We start from the raw sequence: 19,563 nt of genomic DNA, 5'->3' as shown, positions 1-19,563 counted from the left end.
ACATTTTGAAACAATTTTTTTATATAGTGGATAACATTTATAATTCTACAGCTCCCAAATATATCCTCTCCAAGCCCCTTTCATCAGTAACCATAAGATTATTAAGTAGATCTTCAAGTGTGTTTCAGTTTTGTAGATGTAATCACAGTATCCTCATCCAAAATTTTTTAAGTTTCTACATATATCATGTCATGTATTATTTTTCTTTCTCTTTCTGGCTTACTTCAATTAGAATGACACATTATGGGGACATCCATTTTGCTACAAATGTCATTGTTTTATCTCCTTTTATGGCAGAATATTATTCTATTCTGTAAATATGGCATAAATTCTGTATACTTTTATCTGCTTATGAACAATTAGGGTGCTTCCATGTCGTGGCTGTTGTATATAGCACTGCTAAATTCATTGGGGTGCAGGTGACATTTTGAATTATGGTTCTATTTGATATATACCCAGAAGTGGGATTGCTGGATCATATGTTAAGTCTATTTTTATTCTTTTGAGGAACCCTCATCCTGTTTTCCACAGTGACTGCACCAAACTACATTCCTACCAACAGTGAAGGATGTTTCCCTTTCTCCACAGCTTCCCCAGGATTTATTGTCTGTGGACTTTTGAATGATGGCCATTGTGACTATTGTGAGGTGATACTTCATTATAGTTTTGAATTGCCCTTCTCTGATAATGATAGTGAGCAATTTTTTTTTCATATATCTGTGTGGGATTTGTATGTCCCTAATGGAGAATTCCTTTTTTAGGGCTTCTGCCCATTTTCAGATTGGGTTTCTTGTTTATTTTAAGTATTATTATTAGGTTGTATGAAATCTTTATATTTTGGAAATTTAGCCTTTGTCATTTGCATCACTTGTAAATAATTTCTTTAATCTTGTAGGTTGTCATTTTGCTTTGTTTATGGTTCCCTTTGCTGTGCAAAAGCTTATAAGTTTAATTATGTCCTATTTATTAATTTTCCTCTTACATCCATTACCTAGCTAGGATGTTCTAGGAGATGATTGCTCAGATTTATCTTAGAGTGTTTTGCCTATGTTTACTTCTAGGATATTTATTGTGTCTTGCCTTACATTTAAGTCCTCAAGTCATTTTGTGTTTATTCTTGTGTATGGAGCGAAGGAGGGTTCTAACTCCATTGCTCTGATGCTGCTCTCCAGTTTTCCCAACAACAGTTGTTGAAGAGATTGTCTTCTCAGTGTCATATTCTTGTTTACTCTGTAAAATATTAATTGAACATAGGTCTGTAGATTTATTCCAAGGCTCTCTATTCTGTTCCATTGATCCATATGCCTGTTTCTGTACCAATATCATGACGTTTTGATTATTATAGCTCTGCAATACTGTATGGAGACCAGGCAGGTTATTCCTCCAGCCTCTTTCTTTTTCTACAATTTTGACTTGGAATTTATGGATGTTTATTGTATCTATACAAATTTTATGATCATTTGTTTCAGTCCTAAAAAGAAATGTTATGAATAATTTGATAGGAACTCAGATTAATTTTGTGGATTGCCTTGGGTAGTATGGCCATTTTAACAATATTATTTCTTCCATTATGAGATCATTGGGTATCTTTTCAATTCTTCAAATCTTTCTTGATTTCCTCAATCAATGTATTCTTCTTCTTCATGTATAAGTAATTCTCCACCTTGGTCAGAGTTATTCTGAAGCATTTTATAATTTTGGGTGCAGTTATTAAAGGGGTTGTTTCTATACATTGTTTTCCTATTGATTCAATGGTAGTGTACAGAAATCTAATTGGTTTTTGTACATTACTCTGGCTACATTGCCCAGTTCCTTTTTTAGCCTAAGTATTTTTTTGTGAAGCTTTTACAGTTTTCTATATAAAGTGTCATGTCTGCATATCGTGACAATTTTACATGTTCTTTTCCAGTCTGAATCATTTTATTTCTTTTTCTTGCCTGATCGTTGTGGCTAGGAATTCCAAGACTGTATTGATTTGAAATTGTGAGAATGGGCATCCTTGTCTTGTCTCAGGTTTTTGTGGCAAGGGTTCCATTTTTTCACCATTGTGTATTAAGCTGGCTATATATTTGTCATAAATAGCTTTCATTATGTTGAGATATGGTCCGTGTATGCCCACTGTGATAAGAACTTTTATTACAAATAGGTGTTAAATATTATCAAATGCTTTTTCTGCATCTACTGAGATGATCATATATTATTTGTCTTCTCTTTTGTTGATATGGTGTATCACAATTGATTGATTGATTTGCATATGTTCAACCATCCTTGTGTTCCTGGGATGAACCTAACTTGTCCATGGTTCATGATCTTTTTTTACATGCTTCTGTGTTCTGTTTGCTAATAATTTCTCAAGGACTTTTGTTTCTATGTTTATCAATGATGTTGGCCTAAAGTATTCTTTTTGGGGTAGTGTCTTTGTCTGGTTTTGGTATCAGGTTGATGTTGGCCTTATGGTGTGAGTTTGATGGTACTCTCTCCATAGCAGTCTTTTGGAAGAGTTTGAGGAAGACATGTATGGATTTTTCTTTGTATGTTTGATCAAATTCCCCAGTGAAGCTATTTGTGTTTGAATTTTGTTTGCAGAGTTTTTCTTATTTTATTGATAATTCTATTCCATTTCTGGTGATCTGTCTGTTCAAATGGCTAACTCCTCCTTGATGCAATAATGGTGGGCTGAATGTTTCCAAAATCTTCTCCATTTCTTCCTGGTTTTCCAGTTGTTTTCATTCAGTTGCTCATGGTATTCTCTTATAATATTTTGTAAATTTGTTGTACTCTTTGTAGTTTCTCCTTTTTCATTTCTTATATTATTTGTGTTCTGGTAAGCCTGTCCAGAGATTTGTCAATTTTGTTTACTATTTCAAAAAAGAGATTGATTTTTTCTATTTTTTAATCTCTATTTCAATTATTTCTTCCTTGATCTTTATATTTTCCATCTTTCTGTTGACTTTTGGTTTTGATTGCTCTTCTTTATTGATTTGTTTACATAGAACGTTAGATTATTTATTTGAAATTGTTCTTCTAATTTGAGGATGGCCCTCTCACTATGAACTTCCTTCTTAAGCCTGTTTTAACAGTATTCCATAGACTTTGTGTTGTGTTTTGTCATATTTCTCAAGATAATTTTTAATTTCTTCTTTTACTTCATCACCTCAACCCCTTGTTTTAGTACCGTGTTTTTTCATCTGGATGCTGTCATTTTTTCTCCCTGTTTTTCTGTGATTGATTTCTAGTTTCATGGTATTATTCTCAGAAAAGATGCCTGAGATAATTTTTATCTTCTTAAATTTGTTGAGGCTTCTTGAGTGCCTGAGTACATAATCTTTTGTAGAAAATATTCCTTCTGTGCCAGAAAAAAATGTGTATTCTGTTTTGGGGAGAAGTACTGTTTTGAAAATATCAAGCGTCTCCAATTATTTTATTATGTATTTTAGTATCTTTGTTCCCTTATTAATTTTCTGTGTGAAAGACCAGTCCAGTGATGGTAATAGGGAGTTATATTCTCCTACTTTGATTGTGTTCCCAGGGATTTCTCTATTTTTATCTATTAGTGTTTCCTTTATGTATTTATGTGCTCCTATATTGAGTGCATATATCTCAATGAGTATAATATCCCCATTTTGATTTGCTCCTTTAACCATTATATCATGTCCTTGTTTATCTTTCTCTATGGCCTTTTTTGTAAAGTCTCTTTGTGTGAAGTCAGTACTGCTACTCCTGTTTCTTGTCATGTGCATTTGCATGGAATATATTTTTCCACCTTCTGACTTTCAATTCATGTGTATTCCTCTTACTATAGTGGGTCTCCTCTATGCTTCATAATGTAGGATCTTGTTATAATATCAGATCTGGCAATATACATCTTTTGATTGAAGCACTAAGTCCATTAACATTTGTGATAATTATTGATAGATGTGTTTATTTCCATATTGAACTTCATTCTCCAGTTGATTTGGTATTTTCTTTTTGTTCATTTCTTTTTGTTTTTCTGGCTTGGTAAGTTTAATTTTATAATCTTGGTTTCTTTTTGTCTTTGTGACTTCATTGTAAGCTTTTGCCTTATGGTTACCTTGTTTTGTACACATATTGACCCGTAATATATATGTTTATTTTAACTGATAAGAATACAAATTCAAACCCATACTACAGAGAATAGAAAGAAGAAGAAAACACTCTGTATTTTCCTGTTTTACTCTGTGACCCAGAAAAATTTTGATGTCCTCTATTACAGCATCGTATTTATTCTGTTGTAAGTCATTGTAGATATTGCCTTTCTAATTATGCCTTCCTGTTTTCTATAGCATCCTGCTTCTTTTTTATTTAGAGTAGATCTTTTTTATTTCTTTTTCTCTTGTTACATTCTTTAAGTATTTGCTTGTGTGGAAGTTATTTATCTCTCCTTCTTCTAAAAGATAGCCTTGCTTGATAAAGTATCTTAGATTATAGCTTTCTTTCATTCAGGAATTTAATCTGCCTTGCCAGTGCCTTCTGCAAGCTATATTTGTGTAGGAAACGAGTTTACAAATATTATGCATATAATTATATATATATGTAAAGAACACATATAAATGAAGTTAACAAATATGGTGAAAATGTATACGTTATAACAGAAAACATTGATAAGGGCAATTAAAACAGATCCAAAGAAATGAAATAATCTCTTATGTTAATGATGTGAAACAATGTGGTTGAAACAACCACACTAGCCATAGGAATCTTCATTTAGTGTGATTCATGTGAAAATACCCATGAGATTTTTCCAATAATTAGAACAAATAATTTTAAAATTTATATGTAACCACAAGGATCATGAGTTGAAAAAAATAATCTTGAAAAACAGTATTAAATCTAATGATGTAAAATTCTCTGATGTTAAACAGTCCTACAAAGCTTTAGTAATTAAAACAAAATGTTACTGGCTCAAAAGCAGACACCAATCAATAGAAGAGAATAGAGCAACCAGATATAATCCCTCACACATATGATCAATTAATCCATGAAAAAGGAAGAGTATAAAATTAAGAAAAGACATTCTCTTCAATAAATACTCCTGGGAGATTGAACATGTAAAAGATTGGTTAGAATATTTCCTCACATTTTATACAATCTATGAGCACAGAATATCATTCTATTTATTTTGTTTACTCATATTTCTTTCACCTGTAATATATAGATCTATGTTTAGAACTTCTACTTCACTTATCAAATTTATCCCTATTTTATACATTTTGGTATAAATTTACACACAATAATTTTCCAAATTTCTCTTTCTGATAATGTGTTACTATACAAAAATGCAATGGATATTTGTATATTGATTTTGTTTTCTGCAAGTTTACTAAGTTTGTTCATTATTTCTAACAGACACTGGAGGTGTATGTGGAGATTTCTATCAATGCATAATTATGTCATCTGTAAATCCTTCACTGCTTTATTTCAAGTTGGATGAATTTTATATTTTTTCTTGACTAGTTATTCTGGCTAGGACTTCTAGTATTGTAATTTAGGACTTGTGAAAATGAGCTACTTTTTCTTATTACTGGACCAGAGGAAATCAATCCTGTATGTTTACATTGAACATGATCTAAGTCATGAGTTTTTCATATATAGCTTTTATTATGCTTAGTTATATTCTATCTTGAGCGAATTTAATAATATTGTTATAAAAAAGTTAAGATCAGATCTGTCAATAATTTCCCTATATATTTTGGGATCGTTATATTTGCAGTCTTTGTTTTTTAAGGATGACATCACATATGTACATTTGTGTATGTTAAATAATATTTATGAATCAGGACTATATCCAACTTAACTATAGTTTATAATGCTTATAATATGCCATGAATTCAGGTAGCTAATATTTATTTAGAATGGGATTAACAGATGCTGAATGAAAAATTTACATTGTAGCTTGAGGGTACATTTATTTAATTAAAAACTTTATCTCTCATTTTGAATTTGGTTTATGTTTAATGGAATTTATTTCTAAATAAAGAATACAAATTTTGGTAGAACAGGATTTACTCCAGTTTACTGATACAGAACATAGCTATTATTTACAATTAGTGCACAAGACAATTGTCTTAAAATGCTGTATTATACCAACAATGCCAACTGTTTCAGGACTGAGAAACATATTGCTTCCTAAAATGCATTACCTGGTCTTTTCTGCCCCAACCGACAGATACGGTTATAGCCTTGTTTTTTGATTGTTTGTATGTATTCCCCTTAATGGAGGCAATGCTTATTGAACCCAGGATCTTGTGCATAATTGTATTTATCAACATCATTTTGGAACAATTAACAGAAGCCCCAAGAGTATGGATTATAAAGATGACAATAAAATTTATTACTTCTAGGGACTGATAAACCTCTAAGTGAAAGAATGGCAAAAATAAACATTTGTAAATTTACAATAAGATTGTCTCTTTTGCAATATAATTGTAGAATATTAAATTACCTTTGTTTCAATTATAGCATTGAATTACAATTTAAAACTAAATTCCACCTTTGGGATTTCTTAAATTTGATTGATTCTTTTAATCACTTATTTAATAAATATTAACCATTTATTTAGAAACATACCATATAAACTGATATTTTTTCTTGTCATGTTTTGATATAGAGCTACTTATTCTAAACTGCACAGATAAATACCTACTTAAAATACCAAATCAAATTATGTTTCACTTTAATTACAAATGATATTGAAATAGTTACACTTTTCTTTACAGGTTTTAGACAAATTTCAGTTAAAATTCCAAAACTTTAAAATTATTTTATATATTTTCTGCATTATTTATACTCTGTTCTCAAATCTGTTATAAATTTGTGGACAAATGGATGGAGATTGGTTTTATTTAATAAATCCCAAAATTAAATTTTTTAAAAAGATTTGTGGGGATAATATTTGCAGATCACACTATAAAAATAATCATCCTATATATTTCATTTTAACTGGATGAATGAGAAGTAAACACTGGCTGAATGTTACACTTGAGTTGCTAGGAGACCAGTCGTTTTATGATGTCACAGCTACTCAAGTTGAGAAACATTGTGAAGGTCCAGCAGTTTATCTGTGCAGGCCTGCCAAAGCAGCATTTGAAGCTGCAGTGCTCAAAATCATTCAGATTAGAAAAGTAGCTGTAGGAAAAGTTATTTGAGATGGCACATGTTTCTTCAGAAATTCAAGATGTGTCTCCTGAAAATGGACCAACTGGTTCAGGAAACTCCGGTAGATCTCTATTGTGTGATCAAACATTCTCTGGGGACTTGGACTTGAGGTCTATTATTGAAGAAAATGCTTTTCAGACTTTGTCTGAAGAATCCTTGATAAAAAGGCCATGTTACACACATTGTGTCTCTGAACCAGAGGAAGATAATGAATTTCGTTCTCTGACATTTCCAAGAAAACTCTGGAAAATGGTTGGGAGTAACCAATTTAAATCCATCTGATGGGATGAGAATAGAACTTCCATAGTGATTGATGAAGATGTCTTTAAGAAGGAAGTTTTGGAAAGAAAGGCCCCTTTCAGAATATTTCAAACTGGAAGTATGAAAAGTTTAGTTAGACAGCTTAACCTTTATGGGTTAAGTAAAGTGCGGCAGAATTTTCAAAGATCTGTATTTCTAGCAGACTTTCTGGCAGAAGAAAAAGAAGTCTCTGTTTTAAGCAAGGTACTCAGAAACTTTAGTTACCACTTCGTAACTTATATATAAAACTTTATTTTATATATTAATCTATGGTAATATAAATGTAAAGCTAGATTTTGAAAATTGTATAAAATTACTAAGGCTCAAACACTTTATTTATTATAAAAAATGAGGACAGTGACTTAAGTATTCACATTATAAGAAACTTTGCCTGCAACTATGAATCTTATCAGAAATCTAAATAAAGGTATTAAAGCTGCTTTTGAAAAGTGGCATTCACCATTACTGCAAATTCTAACTTCTTAAATTGATGATATACTATTTAAATGTGTATTTTCCAAATAAGGAACTTCAAAATACCGTCAGGAATGTTCATATTTTGATGATATTATCTGTGCATAATAAAAGTGAAATCTGAGGTTTTATAGGTTAGGCTTATTATAGTGTTGTATTTTGGTTTAAATTATTACTGAAATCTTTTACTTTGGTTGTAGCTGCAGTTCTATCAATATACAAATATTAAACGTGTCTGTCCCCAGCTTTCAGTGAGAATAAAAGAAGAGTTGGGATTAAAAATGTCTCTCTGGTATATTCATTAGCTGAAGATTTCAGCAAGAAGCAGTATAAATGAGTGGGTAATGTGGATAATCATAATTCTGATTTTGTGGGTGACACTAGAGGAGAAGGCGCATTTTTACCTTCTGTAAATTTAAACATGCCTCTAATAAGAATGCCTTCTACCAGCCACATAATTGGTGATACAACTACGCCATTCAGAGGTGATTATTCTCCTCCATCATCAATGTCAGTGAGACCACCAGTACAAATTGCAATGAATCAACGTGCTATTTTAAAGAAGTTCACCACTGTCCACGGGCACTCTCAAAGAAGCTACACTGAAGCATATAGCCGGGTTGTGAAATTCATTACAACTACAACTTCTACTTCTCAGAACAGCATCTTGTATCCCATACAGAGGAATTATTTTGGACAGATGTTGGAACCTTCTATTTTTCCAAATAGATATCACAACATATCTGCCAATGAAGGTCGTTTTTCTAAACTTCAACCAGGAAGCAACCCACAGTTTCCAGTGCCATTGATAGCTGATACATCAGCAAACTCTCTTTCAAAACCAACTCATCAGACATCTTCAGTTTATGAAAGTCATCCTAGTCACAACTGATCTACCAGAGGACTACCAGATTATGCAGGATAACAGAGATTAAAATTGACGTTGGAAAATGTCGACAAATATCTGCAATTTTCTTATTTGAAAAATAAACATAGATGTGTACCTTATTTACCTTATTTTTTTAAATAGTGTTAAGATATAAATGGGAGACTAAGTTACAATTTAAACATAAAAAGTGATACTTGATTGATATGATCATTTGATGGAACAATATGGTAGTTATTTTAAATAATTTCTAGTAAGGAAGAAGAGAAAATGGAAGAAATTGGAGGAAGACTATAACATGGAGAGAGGGAAAAGTACTAAGTGGTTTCTGGTTCATCCTGGAAAGTATTAAAAGTGTTAATTTAGGATAGGCTGGAACAGGAGATAAGTGCAGGAACTGGCCCAGGGATCATGGTCTCTATTATGTCATCCCTGGAATCATAAAGGTCATATGACTTATTCTCAGGTGGCATATACAGCATCTGGTAGATTTTAAGAAGAAATTTTATCTCTTGTCTTCTTTGTTCTGTTATCAAAGCATTTCAATTGTTGCTTTCATTTCTTGTCCTCAAGGGTCAACACTATATTTTCAATCGATACTTTATGTTGCTTTTATGTTACGTCCAAAGACAAGCTTACGTCCTCAGGGTGGCTATTAATGCCTTTCCAAATCTAAGCACACAAAATGAACTTACTTTAGTCATTCCTTTATAAATTTGGCATCTGACTACCTTGGCATTTCTTTATGTTTCACTGTAACTGGAGATATATCCAGGGAAACGCTTGTCAACTATATTAGCTGCAACTTCACCACTTTTGCTCCAGCTCATCCTTGGACTTCGGGTGTCCTCCTTTAACCTACTTAGACTTTCCCAGTCTCAGCACAGAAACTACCTCCTTCAGAAGTTTTCTGTCTATCCCCCTTTCCTTGTCTAACTTGGATACCAGCACAGTAAGCACAGCACATGCCACAGGATGCATATTAGTATTTAGTGAATGAAAAATAGATGTTGACTTTAAGCAAAATCTACTTTCCTGAAACAACAAATCTCTCATGGTTTCCACACTGTTTCGTTATGGTCTTTACTCTTCACCAAAAACTAGCTCTTTTCGTAGCCCATGGACTAGTCACTCAAGACAGTAAGTGGAGGTAGGTACAGCAGACAAATTATTATTTTCTTCTTCATTCATGCCTCCAGAGGCCTAAAGCATTCCATTTCCATTTCCTGCATTTTTTCCTGACACTTCATCACCCACCCACCCCAAAATAGCTGATTCTCTTCATCATAGTAATAACTATACTGACTTCTAATTAATTTACTTCTTAGAATCAGAGCTTTGCCCAGAAGAGACAGTGCTTTTGTAAACATTTAATGTAGGTTTATGCACCCCACATAACTTTTGCCCCTTCTAACCTTCACACAGGAAGTATCAAAGAGATACTAGACCCTTGGTTGGAGTGGTCTTATTCAGTAACCAAATTGCAACCTAAAATGTGTGGAGTAGAAGGAGGCGAGGGTGATGGAATTAAAAATTTGTCCAACTGCATGAGTACCAATTTCTGATGATATTAGGAAATATAAAATATTCATGGAAGACTTCGACTATTTCCAATTAATTTAAAATAAAGTGTGAAGCATTTACAGAATGTGAAATGCAGTGAAATGCTGGAAAAATTGTAGGCAATGTCGGGGTGTCTAAGGCTTCTGCGCTTAGTCATGCAGCCAGTGTCAGCTGATAAGACCGGAATGGCAAATTTGTGTCCTGAAAATATGTCACCAGTTGGGAAGAATGATTTTGATATTCTGGAGAAAGGGCAAATGGGCCAGGGTAAGCTCTTGCAACATCCCACCAATATGTCCTTTACCAAAAGAAGAAAAGAGACTACTTGCAGCAGGAGATCTGTGCCTGGACAGCAGTGGTTGTTCCTACAACAGAAACATCAAGGTTTTCTGTTTGTCAGCTCAACACTGATGGTGGCTATGTTGTTGCTTACATTAGAAGTCTGGGGTTCAGATGAACTGGTTCAGCAGCTAGTCTCCAGCTCTTTTATCAGACAGTGGTCTTACCGTGATCATCTTAACAAGGTTGTATACTGATAAGTCAAAAGCTACAGTTTACTTTTAAAGTTAGAAATCCTAAAGAAGAATATTGTTGGTTTCTCCATTTCTAGTTTTCTACCTCGGAAATGCTAGACTATTGGCAAAAGTAGAAATGTTGTCTGGTGTTTGAAATCTGTCCTCTGAGCTCTGCCCACAGAACTTTTACCACTAAACACTACAAATATGTCTACCACTGTGTGTGTGTGTGTGAAGATGGATTGTTAAGCAGTAACTAATATTATCTTTGTTTGTTCATCAGTGAATTACTCTGCAACTGGCAGTATTTCTGTGAATTAATAGTTTCATTGAGCCACCATATTTTCTTCCAATCAGGGAGAGGTACATTATATTTCACCCAGTATACTTATTGTTACCTGTTCATTGAATCCCTAGCTGATGCTAGGGCCAAGCCACTGAACCCTTGAATTGGACTGAGGCATATACATTCTCCAGTCCCCAGAGCACAGCACAGGACTGTGTCTCCTTTTGAATTTAAGCTTATGTCTAATTTCTTTGTTTTTCTAATTCTCATTGTTGACACAACTTATTTTGGCTTTGATAACCCCTTGACTAATTTATAGAGACTGAACCACTGACATTTCCGTTCACCTAGAAATTGCAATAACCTTTCTTTCCTTGGACAACCTGAAATAAAGTGAGCATAGTCGTCATTTTGAAAGCAGTCCTCAGTCCTAATAATGCAGAGCCTTTGCACTTCTTTGCCCAGCACTTGAGCAAGAATGTTTGTTGTGGATCTCAGGGATTTTCCTCAGATCCCTTAATGCAATCATGAGAAAACAGCACATTGTTATCCAAAATCAAGTCTTTGTCAGTATTGTATTCCCATTGCAAAACAGTTAAGAATTGTAGGAGTTCTGAGATTTTACCATGATGAGATTTTTAGCAACCTGCATGTTCATTTCTTACAGATGCTGTCGGGGAGATGAGGCCATTGGTCAGAGACAGTGAACTTTATCACTCACAGAAAGAGCAGCCAGTTTTAAATTTGTATCCATTCCCTAATCTCAGATGAATACACTGAGTGAAATTTTGATACCTGCAGAAGCAGTGGGCTGTTAACATGAAGAAAGATTAAGGCATGATAAAACACTAATTTTATTACTATCTTTTTGTATTATTTATTAGAATCACTTATTAATTAGTATGTTTACTTAGGATAAGTTTAACATGACTCAAGTTTACTTGCTGCAGAAACAATCATGTGAAATGTCATGGGAATAATTGAATATTGACTTTCCATTTTTCCTTCCACATCTATTGAGGTATAATTGGTGCAGAATATTATGTAAGTTTAGGTGCACTGGATAGTGATTTGATTTACAAGTATCATGAAATAAATATCAGAGCAAATTTAGGGAGATTTCATTATCTCATTTAGATACAATATTAATGTGATACAATATGCCTTTTGGTTGTGATGAGAAAACTTAGGGTCTACTCCCTTAACAACATTCATATATAACATAAATCTGTATTAATTATAATTTTCATGTTACTATGGGGCATCCCTAGGACACATTTATTTTATGGCTAGCGGTTTGTAGCTTTTGAGTGCAGTAATCAAATCCTCCTTTCCCATACCCTGACACTTTTAGCTACAAATCTAATTTATTTCTATAAGTATGTTTGTTTTTGAAGTGTACTTAAATCTAAAAACTGTGTTAGTTCCTCTTACACAACATACTGTTTGCTATTTTAATACATTTCAAACTGATCACTGGAATATATCTAAGTATGATATGTTGCTATTTAAAGATATTTCATAGTTATTTACTATTCCCCATACAGGACATTTCTTGCCCGTGACTCATTTAATTTGCAACTGGAAAATTTTCTCTCTTAATATTCGTCAAATATTTCTTTTTCCTCATATCTTTTCCCTCCTTCTTCTGAACAACCTTTTTCTTTGTATATCTATATCTCATTTTCTGTTGTGTTATGTTAATTTCTTTTAAATTCCAAATATGAGTAAAATCATACAGCATTTGTCATTCTCTTTCTGACTTATTTCACTTGTCATATTAACCTCTTGGTCTACCCAATTGTTGCAAATGGAGAAATTATTCTTTTTATAGCTGAGTTATAACCCATTGTATTTTTACCTGTGTGTGTACATATATGTATAAATATAGATATATCTGTACAATACAAAAATAAAAAATATAGATGGGTAGATATATATACTATAAACACACATTTTTTATCCATCATCTATTGATGAACAATTAATTTGCTTCTAAACCCTCTCTACTGTAAATAATGCTGCAGTGAATATAGGTTTGAATTTATCCATTCTAGATTGTGTTTTTATTTTCTTGGAATAAGTATCCAGATATGGAAATGTTGGATTATATTTCAATTTTAATTTTTAGATAAAACTGCATACTGTTTTCCACAGTGCCAGCACAAATTTACATTCACTCCAGCAGTGCATCAGGGTTGTTTTTCTTACATCCTCACCAATACTTATATTTGTTATCTTTTTGGTAATATTCATTCTGACAGGACTGACATAAAAACTTATTGTGTTTTGGACTTGCATTTTTCTGATGGTTAGTGATGCTGACCGTTTCCATATGCCTGTTGTTTACCTTTCTCCCACTGTGTATTCATTTTTGTAATAGGCTAAAGGACCATTACTGTCTAATTTCATTTTCAGGCTTTCTTTGTGTTCCATTATTTTCTTTGTTCTCTGCCACTACCATATTCTTTTTATTACTGTAGCTTTGTATTATAGATTTAAATCAGGGAAAGTGATACATCCACTTTGTTCTTTGTCAAATATGTTTGTGTTTATTCTTTGTTTTCTTGTCTTTCTTTTTTTTAGTGATTTCAGCCCTTTTGCGTTTACATGTAAATTTTAGAATTATTTATTTTAAATTCTGAAAATGCCCTTGGTATTTTGATAGGCACTGAATTTAATTAATGTAATTTCTTGGCTAGTCCTGTCATTTAAACAATATTATTTTTCTCATCAATTAACACAGCATATTCTTTCATCTGTTTGCATTATGTTCAATTTCTGTTTTAAATATTTTACAGTTTTTTGTGTATAATTCTTTTACTTCTTTGGTTGGATATATTTGTAGATTTTTTTTTTTTTTGTAATGCAACTCTAAATGAGACAGTTCCCTCACTTTCTCTATCTGTTAGCTTGTTGTTAGTGTGTAGAAATGTAAGTTTCTGTATGTTAATTTTACATTCTGAAATTTTACCAAGTGCACTTATGAGGCTTATTAGTTTTCAGGTGCCATCTATAGGATTTCTGTTTAAAGTATGTCATCTGCAAACAGATACTTTTAGTCCTATTCTTAATTAGCTAATTATATTTCCATTTATTTTGGATAGCTATGGCTAGAATTTTCAATACTATACTGAATAAAAGTGGTAAGAGTGAGCATTCTTGTCTTCTTCCTGCTCTTACAGGAGATGCTTTCAGCTTTTAATCAGTGAGTGTCATGTTAGTTGAGTTCTTGTCATATATGACCTTAACTGTGTTGAGGTATGTTTCCTCATGCCCACTTTGAGGAAAAATATAATCTTAAATAGTTAATGAATTGTCAAAACATTTTATGACTTTATTGATATGACTGTATAACTTTTATTATTTAATTTGTTAGTGTGGTTTATTATATTGATTAATTTGTAGTTAATGAATCACTTTTGCATCCCTGGATTAAAATTGACTTAATCTTACTATATAATCTTATTAATGTATCTTACGCTTTGCTAACATTTCAGTGGTGTTTTTTACATCAATGCTTATCAGTAGTATTTAACCTGTAATTTTGAGGTATTTGTTCTAGTTTTAGTAGTAGTGTGATACAGAAATGTGGGGTAGGAAACCTTCTTTCCTCTGAAAATTTTTGGAATTCTCTGAGAAGTATACTTGATAGCTCTTCTCTAAATGTTTGGCAGAATTCACCTGTGAAGCTGTCTAGGCCTTGAATTCTGTTTCTTGGGAGATTTTGCTTAATTGCTTATTCAATTTCATTAGTGGTAATCTGTTCTTTTTTTCTATTTCTCATTCCATCCTGGAGATTATGTCTTTCTCAGAAATTGTATATTTCTTCTAGGGTTTCCAATTTATTTACATATAACTTGTTGTATCTTCTAATGATGCTTTGTATTTCTTTGATATAAGCTGTAACTTCTCATTTATTTCTGAGCTTATTAATCTGTACCCTTTTTTCTCATGAGTCTGCTTAAAGTTTATCAATTTTATTTATCTTACAAAAGCCATTATTTAGTTTGATTGAATGTTTATATTTTTAATCATTATTTTATTTATTTATGTTCTGACCTTTCAGCTGTCTTTCCTTCTACTAACAATTTTTTTCTTATTTTGCTATATCTGTTGTTTCTAAGATTATATTATAAGAGAGAGATATTTCTTATTTGTATAAGTGTTATTATTTTGCTATAAGCATCCCTATTAATGCTGCTTTTGCTATACACCATGGACTTTGTTTTTGTTGTCATTTTTCTTTATATATATTTTCTTTGATTTATACAGCAATCCATTGTTTGTTTAATATTGTTTGATTTATCCTCCACATTTTAATATTTTTCTTAGGGTTTTACATTTAATAAATTCCTATTCTCACAGAATCCATATATTTCTTCTCAAAACAAGGTGAAAAATAATAAAATTTATACAAAAATAGGGAAGACCCAAATTTTCTAAAGTTATCTTTGAAAAATGAACAAAGCAGTGGGTATTATCCTCCCTGAATTTATAAAGAAATGTAAAGCTACAGTAATCAAGACATCAAAATATATCACTAAAATAGACACATAGATCAATGGAACAAAAAAAAGTCCAAGAATAAACCCACACACATCTGGTCAATTAGTCTACAATGAAGGAGGTAAGAGTATACAATGGAAAAAAGGCAGTCTCTTCAACAAGTAGTCCTGGGAACACTGGACAGAACATGCAAAAGGAAGATGTATGATCACTTCCTTTCATAGAATACACAGTAAGAAAAAAATTGATTAATTTCCTAAATGTAAAACCTGAAACTGTAAAATTTCTGACCAGAAACATGAGGAGAACTATCTTTGAGATAAATTTTAGAAATATTTATTGGTTATCTGTCTCCTAAGTCAAAAAAAAAGGAAAATTATCAATAATAGTTTTATGTTTATATAGGAAAAATAAGATGTACTACATGATACAGGGATTCTACTTCTTGTATTATTGTGAAGTACAAAGCCTTTTGCAGTGCAAAGGAAACCTTCTACAAGACATATGACAACACACAGAATAGAAGGAAAAATTTCAGACAATGAGACTAACAAGGTGTTAATATCCATAGTATATATGTAGCATATTAGACACAATATTTTAAAACATAGGCCCCAACTTTAAAACACTTTAAAGATCTTCATGGAATCTTTTCAACAAAAGACATGTGGATGATTTTCATTCACATAAAAAGAAACATAACGTTGCTATCCATTAGGAAATCTTAAATCAAAACCAGACTGAAATATAATCTCACAGCCACCAAAATGGCTATTTAAAAAGGCTTCTAATGACAAACATTAATAAGAATGTCGATAAAAGGGATCCCAGGTACACTGTTGGGGGAAACGTATATTGATGCATCCACTATTAGAAAAGTGTAAATAGTGCACAGAAAACTAGAAATAGAAGCATCATATGTTGCAGCAATTACAGTTTTTATATAAATCTATAAAAACATGAAACATTAACTTTAAAGGATATATTACCCCCAATGTTTTTAACATCATCATTTAAATTAGCCAAGGATAAATACACAACTCAAGTGCTCATCAACAGATGAATGGCTGATGTAGAAGTGAGATATAGATAACATAATAAATACTTAGTCATTGTCATATCAAAAAATAAAATTCTTCCATTTGGAAAAATGTGAGTGGACCCAGAGAGTTTTGTACATATGAGAATAAGTCATACAGCGAAAACACTCTAAGTTATCACTTATATGAGGAAACTAAGGATATAAGAGAAATAATCATAAAGAAACAGGAACAGAATCACATATATATGTGTAGTGTAACATGTAGTGATTTCCTTTGGGGACAGAGAAGAAGGATGGTGAAGACAGAAATATGCAAGTTACCAGTTATAAATTAGAGAAGCAACAGGGCTATATTTACAGCACAGAGAAATATTTTAATAATTTAAATGATTTTAAAGAGATTATAGACATATCTTTTAGTAAAATGTGCATGTATGTGGGATAAACAATGAAGAAAATAACCCAGGAAATTCAAAATATTTTCTAGTACTATGACATTAAGGGAGGTGATTTGTTCACTTTCTTTACTGTTCTTATAATGTCCCAATTAGAATTTAAGATTTTAAACAAAAAAGTGTATACTTTGAAAAAAGTGACATAAGTTTAAACTATTTTAGTCTCTCCCCTTACATCTACAGTCAGTAAAACGTTCACATCTCAGCAAAAAAAAAAAAAAAAAAAAACTACAACACAAATCAATACTTCAGAACGCATGTATAAAGCTGAAGGTTGGTGGGCTAAAACACCTAAAATAGGCTCAACTGAGGGAAGAGCAGATTTGGTGCCTGCAACCAAGACCCACTGACTAGGGTATCAGAGTCCACAGGCTCAGAGAACCCAGTAGAAACAGGGTCTCAGTGGTTAACACAGCTTCGGCCTCCAACTGCACAAGCACTCATGGTCACATGTAACTAGGAGGGAGCCACAATGGAGACTGAGTTTCCATCCTTCAGACACTCAGACATTCATGACACTGTCCTAACTCCCCATTCACATTGGTGGAGACAAGTTACCTTGTAAAACTGGACATGGGAAAGGCACTTGCCTGATTCCAAATACCCACCTGTCTTTACACCTTTCCTCAATGTGTAAACTGAGTCTCAAGGGATATCAGATAAAAGGAAGGGTTTGCCGTCCCAGTGACAACAGTGGCATTAACTACCCGAGAAGTCTAAGAAGTGACAATGAAAGCACATCTTTTATCCAGACAGTAACGACTGGAAAGTGCCATTTTGAAATATTATCAGAGGTAGCTCAGGTAAGTAAAACCAAAATTTCTGCAATATTGCAAACTACCAGAAAACAAAAGCAAGGGCTCCAACTCCAAATCTGTTATTTAGTGTCATCAGAGCAATAATTTAACAAGATCAAGACCAATCACAGTAACATTGTATTGCATGCACACACACAGTTACACAGACACAGACACCGAAACAGACACAGACACACATGAATATGCACACGCACACACAAAATCAAACCTGCAGCAAACAAAATTAAATCATGGTATATTGCCATATAATTAACAGAGAATCCAAATAGGTGTCATAAAGAAACTCAATACAAAAAACAAAACTCAGATAGCAGCTTAGTGAGCTTATGAATAAATTAAATGCTGATAAGGAAAACATTACCAAAGAGAGTGAAACTAAAAAATAACCAAACGTTATTGGAGGACCAGATGAACTTTTTAACTAAGATGAAGAATGCAACAGAAAGTATTGGGAGCAGACTGCCTTTGTGGAATAGAGTTTAGCAAACTCACCTATACAAAACTAGGAATGATAGAGGAGTGCAGAGATACAAGATATTAAAAAGTGAGGAAATTCTACAACAGCAATCAGACTTCTTCAGGAACTGCACTTTAGAGTGAAATCCAGGAGGAGAAAGAAAATTAGAAGGTAGCTGATGGTTTATTTAAAAATGTAATAGTTGATAACTTCCCGAACCTAAGTAAGGAACTGATAGTCAAGTCCGTGAGCCAAAAAAACACCAATAAATTTAAGGCAAAGAGACCTCCTTCAAGATACATCATATGCAATTTGGGTAGTCAATGACAGAGTAAAATTTTAAAGGCAGCCGAAAAATGTTATGATAACCTACGAAGGAACCCCCATTAGACTTTCAGCAGATTTCTCAACAAAAAACATAGGCCAAGGGTAAATTGAATGGCATTTTCAAACTACTGAAATAAGAAATCTTTCACCCAAGAATACTCTACCTTGCACAGTTATCACTTAGATATAAAGTGAAAATAAAGACTTTACCAGACAAACAAAACCTGAATGAGATGAAAAAAACAAAACTGAGACACCTTACACGGGGTGCAGAAAAGAACTCTTCTAAGAAATATAAAATTGCAAAAATATGCAAAACATTGGACAAAATGCTAAGCAGACACCACGAGATATTTGCAAAAGTTTCTTTGGGTATGTTCTCAAATGCTTCTATACAATACGGATTAAAGAGAGAAAAATAGGAAATCGGGGAAATAAATATATATACATCAAACTGGTAACATGATCACAAGAGTAAAGAAATATTCTGAGACAGTAATCATAAAAGGTAAAGAGTAAAAATATATCAATATTTAAGGAAGCTGCTATCAGAGGAAAAAGGACAACATTATACATGAGATGTTTTATTTTTAAATGAAGTACAGTAGATGTACTATATTTTGTAGTTTCAGATGTACATCATAGAGATTCCAATCACTTTGTGGATTATATTGCATTATAAATTATTACAATACTTTTAACATTCAATTATTAAAAGTTATTGTGCATAATTCCCTGATCTATACAGATTATCC

General features: G+C 32.5%; 1 pseudogene; it reads left to right on the top strand.

The window, feature by feature from the left end:
- The first annotated feature begins 7,042 nt into the window (after positions 1–7,042).
- Positions 7,043–8,952, top strand: LOC140690617 (heat shock transcription factor, Y-linked-like; annotated as a pseudogene).
- Positions 8,953–19,563: the final 10,611 nt, after the last annotated feature.

This window comes from Vicugna pacos, chromosome 31 (genome assembly GCF_048564905.1).
Source record: "Vicugna pacos chromosome 31, VicPac4, whole genome shotgun sequence".
Lineage (NCBI taxonomy): Eukaryota > Metazoa > Chordata > Mammalia > Artiodactyla > Camelidae > Vicugna > Vicugna pacos.
The sequence above is the reverse complement of the archived record's forward strand: the minus strand, read 5'-3'. Positions and strand labels throughout refer to the sequence as shown.